General features: G+C 41.2%; 1 protein-coding gene across 3 annotated transcripts in view; it reads left to right on the top strand.

Moving 5' to 3' along the window:
• Window positions 1-207: 207 nt before the first annotated feature.
• NCOA5 (nuclear receptor coactivator 5) overlaps window positions 208-10,761 on the top strand; it is a 31,011-nt gene continuing 20,457 nt past the window's right edge. For 2 of the 3 annotated variants that reach the window (XM_057528615.1, XM_057528614.1), the window contains exon 1: window positions 208-375. The gene's annotated coding sequence lies outside the window, so the exon portion shown is untranslated. The remainder of the gene's footprint in view (window positions 376-10,761) is intronic. The other variant, XM_057528616.1, reaches the window with a different exon arrangement.

Below are 10,761 nucleotides of genomic sequence, written 5' to 3'. Positions count from 1 at the left end.
AACATCAGAAGAAAGGCGAAGCCCTTTAGGGGGAGGGGACCAGGCCTGGGACCCATCCTCAGCCGGGGACGCCGTTACTAGGCAACCCCTCGCGTTCTCAACCGCCGCCCGAACCACTTCCACGCCCTCATTGCTAAGGAGATCGACGCTCCAACTCAGCCCTGCCGCAAACCTGCGCGCTCTTGCGACATTGCCGCGCCTGCCGCTGCGTGCGCGCCCTCTGCCCCCACTCTCCGCCCCGGCCGCCATTGCCTCGTGCCCGCGCCGGTCGGTTGGTGGCGCCTTTGTCCTACGGCGGGCAGGTGGGCTGAGGCGGAGGCGGCAGCGGCGGGCCTAAGGCGAAGAAGCGGCCGGGAGCCCGCCGCGCTGGTAGCGGTGAGTGCCGGGAAGCGGTGGCCGTCCGCCGAGGCGTGGGGCTGATGGGCAGGCGGTTGAGGGGGGCCGGGGCCGGATGGGGAGGCTGAGGCGGGAGGGCCCGCTCGACGCGCGGCCGCGGCCTCGCCTCCTCTCCGGGTGCGCGCGGGGCTGCGCATGCCCGGTGCGGGGCGCGGCCTTCTCTGGCTCCCGTCGGGCACAGGCCCGGCCAGTCGGGGCGGCCGGAGGTGGGCTCCGGGCGGGCGGCGCCGCATTGCCGCCTCCAGTCTGTGCGCGACCCGCCGATAATAGTCCTCCGGGCTCCTCTGTAAGCTAGGGCTGCACACCCCGCGCCCCCTTCTCGAAACGTGAAGTCGCTCGCCTGCGGGTCCTCAGCGAGTCGGTGGCGCAGTCGGGATTCGAACCTGGGAGGAGGTGGCCGGCCTCGCCGGGCGTTCCGCTGGGCGCGCGGCGCCGGGCGGCGAACCGAACGCTCTGTCCCCCATCGCCGCCGCCCGCCTCGCGGCCCCTTGACAGCATCCTCGAGGCGTCTCGTTGTTACGTGACACCCTTCCCCCACACACCCGTTTTATAACGCGGACCCGGGCCCAGAAAACGGGGAAAGCAACCGGGCCCGCGGTTACCCTGGCAACTAGCGACCGAGCCAGCGTCCCAACCGGCTGGCTCTCTTTCTCTGGACCCCGGGCACTTTCCGCAACCCGGACGACCCGCCGGGGGCTTTTTTTAGAACGGCGTTTCCCCTGTTTCAGTCTCTCGCGTTGCACTTTTATGTCCGTGTACCCATTGTACTGCTGTTTATTTACCAAATGTTACTTTTTTCTTCTTTAAACTGACTCTTTTTTTTTTCTCCTTTTAAAATATATTTGTTTAAGGTGGAAACGTAAATCACGAAGCGTATGATGGAAAGCCAGTTATTTTTCTAATGCTCATAAAGAAATAAATACTTATGTATTAAAATAAACAGTGCGTCCTGATTCCTCCTGAAATTATTCTGCGTTCCACGCTCTGGGAAACGCTGCGCTAGGAGTATGGGGTTAATTGTAGTCCTTCTGCGTTTAGCTCTGTGCACAGAATTGTTCCCTGAGGCATAGCAGATTCCATGAAATGCCCCAGGGTCTTCGGGGATAATAATGTTGTAAGCTTTCTCGTTGTAAACTGTTCTCGTTATTGACTTAACGCGGGATAGTCCCAGAGAACTGCAGGGACTGTGCGCTCAAGGGCACCCGGTGTGCCTCCTCGGTTTTCTTGTAGCATCGTGGTGTGGTAGCTACCGGACAGTTCAAAAAAGATGTTTCTGCAAACGCCGATGGATTTGGTTTTTGACAAATCTAGGTTTAATGTTTTCTGTATGAATCAGTCTGGGTGTGAAAACTAACTTTGGTGTTGACTTTTCCAAAACAGTAAAGCCCAAGCTTTGCGCTGTGAATATTGGAGATCACTTGGCTATATGTCGACATCAGTTTCTTCCTTCATTCTGACTTCTTTGCCTTTCTTTTAGCTCATCTGTCACTCTCCAGATATTCTTTGAAACCTCTGACAGTCTTTTAACCTAAAACATAGAAACAGTGATTTTCCTTGTAGGCTGTGCTGGAGAAGGCCCAGTGGAAGGAATTTTTCTAGGCGCAGGTTGTTCAATGGCACACGCCTCTGAACCCCACACTTTGAAGGAGACATTGGTGAATTAACTTATTCATTAGTTAACCGTCTGTTCCTATTTGCAGTCTGTTCATAAGCTCTGTTTTTGTGTGTGAGATAGTAGATTGACTTTAACTCACTGAGAGAAAAGTCAGCATAGGCCATTCAAGGGTTTTTTCCCTCAAAGGCTGTGTAAAAAAAATCCATATTCCTTGGGATTGCTTTGTATGAGCACAGTGTAGAATTTACGGAAGGCTAAGGTAATTTTCTTCACATTTCTAAGCAGCAGTCCTGTGTGGAGAAGAAATGAGAATTTTATTTTACTCCAGTCAGTTTCAGAACTTCAGCAAATGGAGCCTCATCTACCAGTGCTCAAAGGCTAAGAATAAACATTTTTTGGAAAGGCTTTAGAAGTCTGATGAGAAAGAGCACCTGATGGTTTGAAACTTCATTTTAAATAACCATTGCAAGCATTCATTCTTTATTGCCTGCAGATGGCAGTGCCTTTGTACAGCTTATTATTGTGCAAATTGTTGGAGTTCAGTTGTGCTTTTAAGAATGGAAAGCCTTTGGAGGAAGTATATTTAATATTTTATTCTGTTCTGTTTACATTGTTTCTTTGTTTTTGACTCTCCACACTAGGAATGAAACATCTATTCCTACACTCACTATTACTCTTGGTGGTAATGATAACATACAACCAGCAGTGCTTATGATTCACAAAGCAGGTTTACAAATACCAACTCATTTTCTCCTGCCAATCCTCTTGTGAGATAGGTAGACCAGTCTTATTGTTATATCTTTTTTGCATATGAGGAAACAGTGGCTCAGAGAGGTTATATTTCTTGCCCAAATAACATATTAGTAGAACATATTCAAGAAATTACTGAAGGTAAAAGATTTTGTGGTCAAGCAAAATTGGGAAATGTTGAGGTAAAGCATTGCTCTTAATCCAAAACTTCTCAGAAGCTTTAATATACTAAACATGTGCAACGTAGATGTCCAAGAGAGGAAGGTATTGTGATGCCTTTCTCTTGCTCTCCTCCCATGAACATTCTGTGGTAGTAGTGTTCCCCCAAACTGACCACTCTTTCTTCTATTCTCGGTTTGCTCTCTGTACCTTGCCGTTAACTAATGATTACCATATGTCTTTAAGACAAATACTTTTAAAGCTCTATCAGCCTTTTTGTGCCAAAAGATTTGTCCTGTGAACAGCGTACACATTGTCCAGACTATTCAGTTACTTGAAGTAAACTATCAAGAAGTTAAAAGAGCAGTGACCAACAGAAAATTACCCTCTGTAATTCTCATTAATGAGAGGCATTAAGGAAAGGATCAGGGTAAGGCCACTGTCTGAAGCAGCAGTACATTAGGGAAATATGAACTATACTGACAGCTAAATATATAATACCAGCATGCCTGCTGCTTTTTAATATGAGTATTTATAGAGATGGTCATTTTCATTCTTTATCCTGTCACTAAAAAATAAAAGATAATAGGTCAACTGGACCAATTACTTTTATGTTAAGAAAATAATTCCCCTCAAAGAATCAGAACTTTTCCAGACCATAAGCCTCTTTTCCCTTTATTTCATGTTCAGAACAACATTATTGTTGACCTATGCAAAGACCAACAACTTTAGGCAAAGAGCAGGGGAACTTAAGTTGCATTAGTGAACAATTATAAAGCGGAGTGTCTTATAACTTTAGTTCTAAAAAATATCTTGAGTGGTCCCCTGGTTTGGATCTGGAATGATTGAATTACTGAAGGTTAGGTTGATTCTGCAGCTAGTGGGCAAGCTTTGAAGAACTTTGAATTATAAGTACTTTGGCTTCAAGTTGCATATTTAATCATGCAGTTGGAGATTGAGATAGTAATAACAAGTATTTAGGGTCAGAGATGATACCAGAAATTTATTTTTAATCTCTATTCAGAAATTACTTTTGATATCCAAAAGAAAAAAATAGGAAAAACATGACTTTCACTCAATTTTACAACTTAGAGTTATAAATATATAATTGGACTTTTTTGCAGCCTTTGGTAGACTTACATTAGGACAGCATCAGAGTCACTAGAACAGCTTTTTGGAAATACAGATTCTTGGCTGCAGCTCCCCACCCCAACTCCTAACTGACCGATCTTTGGAAGAGGAAGCTGGAGAATCTGCCTTTCAGAAGCTACCCATGCAGTTTTTACGTACATTAAAGTTTTGAGAACCCCCGATTTAGGACTTTAGAAAATGAGCTTTCACTGGAAATGGAAGGTTGAAGCGGATTCTAGTACTAATCTATTTGTATAAGATTACTAATGGGAATTGACAGCTCTGGTTTATGGTTGAGTTTCCGTTAATGCATTTGTTTTAAGAGAGACATTTTAACTGTAAAATGTTTTTTGGCTTCATAGTTTGAACTAGAGGTAAGAAGAATAGTTACAATGTCTGGAGTTTTCAATATTTTAATCCCTTCGATTCACATCAGTCAGATGCTTTCACCTTATTGAGAAGAAAGCATACCTACCAAGATTGCATGGTCTGCTTAATAACTTTAGATTTGCTTCACTTTGCTTGTAATAGTGTGAATGTGAAATTATATGTATGTGTCCATTTTTCTGTTTGTTGCATTTAGATGTGAAAACAAAATGCCTCAGAAGTTCTAGCCCCTGCCAGCAAAACTATACTGACAGCTCTAGTTTGCAGAATTTAGAGAGAACTTTAATGGGTAGTTTGACCTTTTTTAGCCAAAGAAGTGGATAACATGCTATTTAAAAGTGGCAAGCTTGGTGGTTAATATTTTTCCTGCCAGTTTATAACTACAGGATTGGAAAAAGAAGCTTAAATTTTCAGGATACTTTTTAAATGATCAGATGAAATTGAAGGGAAGTGATGGACTGCACACTCCTTGTGGGAGGAGGAGGCACTGACCTTATAATTGGATATTATAATTATTACCTTTAGCACTATGGAAACTTGGGTTGATCCCATTTCCTTTGGAGGTTGCTATGTGATTATACTTTCTATACTGTTTTCAGGGATTGTATTTTTACAGATTTTAGCCATTGTGAGATGTTCTTTGTAACATGTTTATGAGCTATTTCCCCTTGAACACAGGAGTTTAGAAGGGTTTCTAAATGGAGAACCTAATTATATGTTATGCATAAACTACAGGGATAAATAGATAATAGAGTAGTACCTTAGTTCCCAAATACCTGCCAAGGATCACCTGAGAAACTTGTTAAAATGCAGATTCCTAGGCTTCATCCTCAGATTCTAAAAGTTTGAGAAGGGGTCTAGGAATCTGATTTTTAAACATCTTCTCAGGTGGCGCTGATGTATTTTCATTAAAGAAATGTGATGTGGAGAATGAAAAGAATATATATATAAACGGAGGGAGAGGGTGAGGAGTTGTTTAATGGGTATAAGAGAGTTCGTTTTGCAAGGTGAAGAAGTTCTGGAGACCTGTTGCACAACAGTGTGAATATGCGTAACAATACTGAACCGTACACTTAAAAATGGTTAAGATGATAAATGTATATGATGTGTTTTTTATCACAATTAGATTTTTTTTTTACGATATTAGAAAAAAATGAGGAAGAGTGGTTTGTTGTTTGTTTCTTCCTAATCAGTGGATTGTTGATATTAAATACTGATTCCTCTGGCCATCAGTTCATTTTATATCCCTTTATTGAAGGTGAAATCATAACATTTTAAATATTTTTCTCCCACATGGTCCCTTCAGTGTCAAACCAATGATCCTTGAAGGACATGATTATAATGGGCAGTATTTTGAATGTCTGAGGTTTAAATACATTCTTTTTTTGAATATACATACAGTAAACCTTCATTAATTTGGCTTCACTGAAACTCTGTTTATGGTAGTTCAGTTCATAGCCTCCTAACAGGCCCTCTTGCCACCAATTTCTTCCTTTGCCATGGCAAAGTTTTTTGTTATCTAGTCTACTCTGGCTTGCATCTGTAATTCCTCTCTTTTCCTGCTCCTATCCTCCCATCCCCTACATTAAACTCCTATGGTATTTCTAACTTATGTCCTTCACACCACTCCTTTCCCTTTGCATGTGCTGCAGTGACTTCTCTCTTTCTGGTAAACTTCTACTCATTCTTCAGGACTCAGTTTAAATGTTACTTTTAGGCCTTCCCACCTCCTCCACCTCTCTCTTGCCCCCTGTTCCTCCCAGTCTTCTCTCTGCCCTGCCACACACATAAACATAGTTAGGCCTTCATTATCTCTGCCACAATCCCACTTTAAATTATATTGTGATTATTTATATACATGTGCTTCTCTCCTTTATTAAGCAGTGAACTCCTTTAAGGCAGAGACTTTAGCCTTGTTGTTTCCGTATGTCTTAAGACCTAGTATAGAGTGTGACACGTGGTATGTATAGAAGCATTTGATGTACTGTACTTTTTAAGTTCATTAGTTTTCTAAGGATCTCTACTTGTACAGTTTACTGAAATTTTACCTGCTTTAAATAAACTTGTATTTTGAATTTTTTGTAGGTACAACTTTTTTAGTAGTTTAGATTAGCTCAACCTTTGTCAGTCCAAATTAGTGAGCTTTTTCTCTTAGCTGATAATCTTGAATCAATATAACTAATACAGGTAGAATATCCACTTTATCAGGTTCAGAGAAATTAAGTGACTTGACTAAATCCACCCCCACCCCCCCAAAGTAGGACTAGAACTCAGATTTGCTGATCCCAGCCAAGTGTTCTTTTATCAAAAGAAGTCAAAAGGGCCGAAAATTAAATGTTGACAGAATTTTTGTCTGAGGGGTTGAAGTGAATAGAACGTCAGTAGCAAAAGCCAGAAACATTGTGGTTTGAGGTGATAGAAATCGAAGTTGTAATTGAATAAGTAGGTCCTATCCTATTGAGTGTCTGGGGCACTTACACATTGCAGTGATCAGCATAGACTGTGCCTTTTCCAGGTTCCATCAGCATTTGATCAGGGAGTCCTCGCCAGTATTCAGAATGGAAATAGGTCTTTCTACTCCCTGTTGGAGTCAGCATAACATGTTTAAGCACTTTAGTGTCAGACACACCTGGTTTTGAGTTCTAGCTCTGCCTTTTGATCATCTTGTGACCTCAGCTAAGTCACTTAATTTCTCTAAACTTCGAATTTCCTCATTCACAAACTAGAGATCGTAATAGTACTTAACTCCCAAGAGTTGTAGAAAGGATTGCATGACATAATGCACATAATGTTCTTATACAGGCTCTTTCCCCCATTCCTGTTCCCTGGAATAATATTCTAATACCGTTAAGGACATAATAATTATTTTAATTAGAAATTGAAAGAGATAATCAAATATGAGGGAATGTGTAGTTTTCAAAGTGAGCTTAAAGGATTGATTTAGAAACAGCAAGCAGGGCATTCTCTTATCCCTGACTCTTTACAGTATAACTCATTATAATATCCCTGATGTTACAATGTATCATCAAAGTCATCTTCATAAATATAGTTTCAATGAGAAGTCCTGTCCTTTCCCTTCCCAATTTTAGGAGTTACTGTGTGATATCCGCTGTCTCATCAGTATGGTTTTCCAAGTAGCATCATCTTTGTCATCATGTATCTCCAATTTAATAATTCCTGATTGTTGGTTGGTTTTCAACTAGACCTTTTGGCAAGCTGTATTTCATTTGTAATCACTTACTGAAATTGTAGTGAATTCCCTGGCGGTCCAGTGGTTAGGACTCTGTGCTTCCACTGCAGGGGGCCTGGGTTCGATCCCTAGTCAGGGAACTAAGATCCTGCAAGCCCTGCGGCGCAGCCCAAAAAAAAAGAAGAGAAAAAAAAAAGAAATTGTGTAGGCTTCTGGGTTATTTCAACCAGTAGTGGTACTGTCAAATGTTGTGGTTCAAAATGCACTTGTTTAGAGTTGTTCTCACTGTTTTCCACTGTGGTAGTCTTTGAAGTATAAAAATTGGTTTTAAGGTGAAAAGAATTATTTTACAGTGATACAATTAAAAAATAGAGCATGGGGCTTCCCTGTTGGCGCAGTGGTTAAGAGTCCGCCTGCCAGTGCAGGGGACACGGGTTTGAGCCCTGGGCCGGGAAGATCCTACATGTAGCGGAGCAACTAAGCCCGTGCGCCACAACTACTGAGCCTGTTGTGCTCTAGAGCCCGCGTGCCACAACTGCTGAGCCCACGTGCCACAACTACCGAAGCCCGCGCACCTAGAGCACGTGCTCCGCAACAAGAGAAGCCACTGCAATGAGAAGCCCGTGCGCCGCAACAATGCAGCCAAAAGTAAATAAATTAAAAAAAAAAATAGAGCAAAGCAGTTTCTGATACTATGAATGAAACATGCATTTTTATTTATAACATATCTAAGAACCATTGTGTGAACCCTGTCTGGCATATTAGTCTAAAATAAAGTTGTAGATTAGGCATTGTGTCTTCCTTTGGGAGTTCTTTACCCCATTCTTTTGTGATTTAAAATAGCTCTGCCACTTCCTGTATAACATTATGTTTTCCAGATTTTTTTCCCATTTTTTCCTTTTATGTAAGTCCCTTCAATTGATGCTGTTTTTCTTGTCTAAAAATTCTTACCTGAGTAGTACTTTTAACTGTTTTCACCCCTTGGAAATCATAGATATTCAGGTGAAAGTTAAGCACCTTGTGGTGATGGTGATTTTGAATGGCATTCACATTGCTAATAAATTGACAAAGTATAGAACTACCAACCAAACTGAGGTGGAAGAGACACTAAGAGACTGAGTTGGCCCGGATAAAATAAAGCAGGAGGGAAAAGAAGCACCATTTCTTCCCTTTTATATGCAGAGGAGGCATTCCACCTCTCCTTGGAGGCTCTTAAGTTACCACTGCCCTCTTGTTAATTATATTCTCTCCAATTTTGTTTCCCACCTAATGTCCAGAAAGATTCCCAAATTGTCTTTCCATCTGTTTTCCCTTCTCCTTTACATTAATATTTCTGTTTCCTTGGTGTAGATTATGTATCTCAGTAAGGATTAAGAAATAAAATAATCTAATTCAACTAATTAATACAAAAGCCTCCTTTACCAGTCCCAGTATTTGCATTTTCAGAGAGAAACTTGTTCAAATGAACCTCCAATTGATGAGTTTTCAAATTGTGTGACAGAAAATTGGGATGGGGCAAGGTTTTTTTTTCTGATTCTTTAAATCTTTGCTGTACCATGATAAGCTCCCTGAAGTTATTTCCACTTCTGGTAGCTTCTGTAGTCTTCCTGTATTTCTGAACTCCTAGGTTTTCCAAAAGTTCTGTGTGCACATATGTTAGGATTTTTTCTGTATGGGAATTGGTGGTGATGATAGTTTTTCATAACTCTCACTGAAAACCTCTCCACCTCTACCCTAACCTGAGCAGTGAGTCCTCTTAGATGGCAATGAGACTATCAAAATTTTCCAGGTCTCATTTTCTCCATATCTTACTCAAGGTGGAGGTTTAAGGAACTCTTAAAGAGGAATGAATAAACAAACACTTGACATACCACACTAAAAGTTTGCTAACTCCTAAAATTAAGAAAATAGTCTAAGAATTTTCTTTTTTGCAAAAGAAACATAAGCCACACCATCCAAATATAATTCCTTTGGACTACTCCATGAAAATAGATACTAGGAGGCAAATTACAATCAGAATCGTTTAAAGATATAATCTTGAATTTTTAAATCTTTCAAATGATTGCAAAAAAATTTCACCAACTTCAAAGGAAAATATGTACCTCATTCATTCTAACTGGAACCAGTTTTGCTCCAAAGGTGTATGGTACGTGACTACTTTGGTCTCCCCAGTCCTATATATAATGGCCCTCACAGAATTGGATATAATTATACAATATAGTAGTCCTTTTCATATGATGAGGGCAAAATTATATGGTATTTATAGACACCAATTAGAGTGGTACCATATGTTCCATACTGTCACCTAAACATTTGCCAGGTCAAGTCAATGTTTAGATGAGTTTTCTTCATTCACAAGGCCATTTAATAATACATGGAATCCTGCTGGGAAATATGGTACCTATTTATTTATTTATTTATTTTAAAATAGCTATTTGGTTGCTCCAGGTCTTAGTTGTGGCAAGTGGGCTCCTTAGTTGCGGCAGGCAGGCTCCTTAGTTGCGGCTCGTGGGCTCCTTAGTTGTGGCATGCAAACTTTTAGTTGCGGCATGCATGTGGGATCTAGTTCCCTGACTAGAGATTGAACCCAGGCCTCTTGCATCGGGAGTGTGGAGTCTTATCCACTGTGCCACTAGGGAAGTCCCTATGGTACCTGTTTAAAAGAATCTGCACACCACTAACACCACTCCCCATGTATTCCAGAGATACTTTGAAAACTACTTAAATAAAGACATTACATTTGTCTCTGAATCATAGTCGCCATATATTAGAAAGCAGTACAAAGTAAGTGAGCAGACTAGGTCAGTAGGCCCTTCTAAACCTGAACTGATACTCTTCACAATTACATATAAAAGGAACTAGATACTCCCTGTAAGACATGTCATTATACAACATGTAATTCAGGCCTTAGTGAACTTCAAGGGTTGTAACTTATGACATGCAGTACCAAACCCATGGTCAGGTATTACTGGCCAAGTCCTTTAGAGAACGTATTTTGTTACCTTCAGTTTGGTCAAAAGCCATTCTCCTAAAGATAATGGACTTTGACTTAAAATGGAATTGAAGATCATTCTCGCTTGAACAGGAACTCAAAAGTTGACAACATAGCAGGGTAAAGGCTATACAAGACCTC

This window comes from Balaenoptera acutorostrata, chromosome 15 (genome assembly GCF_949987535.1).
Source record: "Balaenoptera acutorostrata chromosome 15, mBalAcu1.1, whole genome shotgun sequence".
Classification (NCBI taxonomy): Eukaryota; Metazoa; Chordata; class Mammalia; order Artiodactyla; family Balaenopteridae; genus Balaenoptera; species Balaenoptera acutorostrata.
The sequence above is the reverse complement of the archived record's forward strand: the minus strand, read 5'-3'. Positions and strand labels throughout refer to the sequence as shown.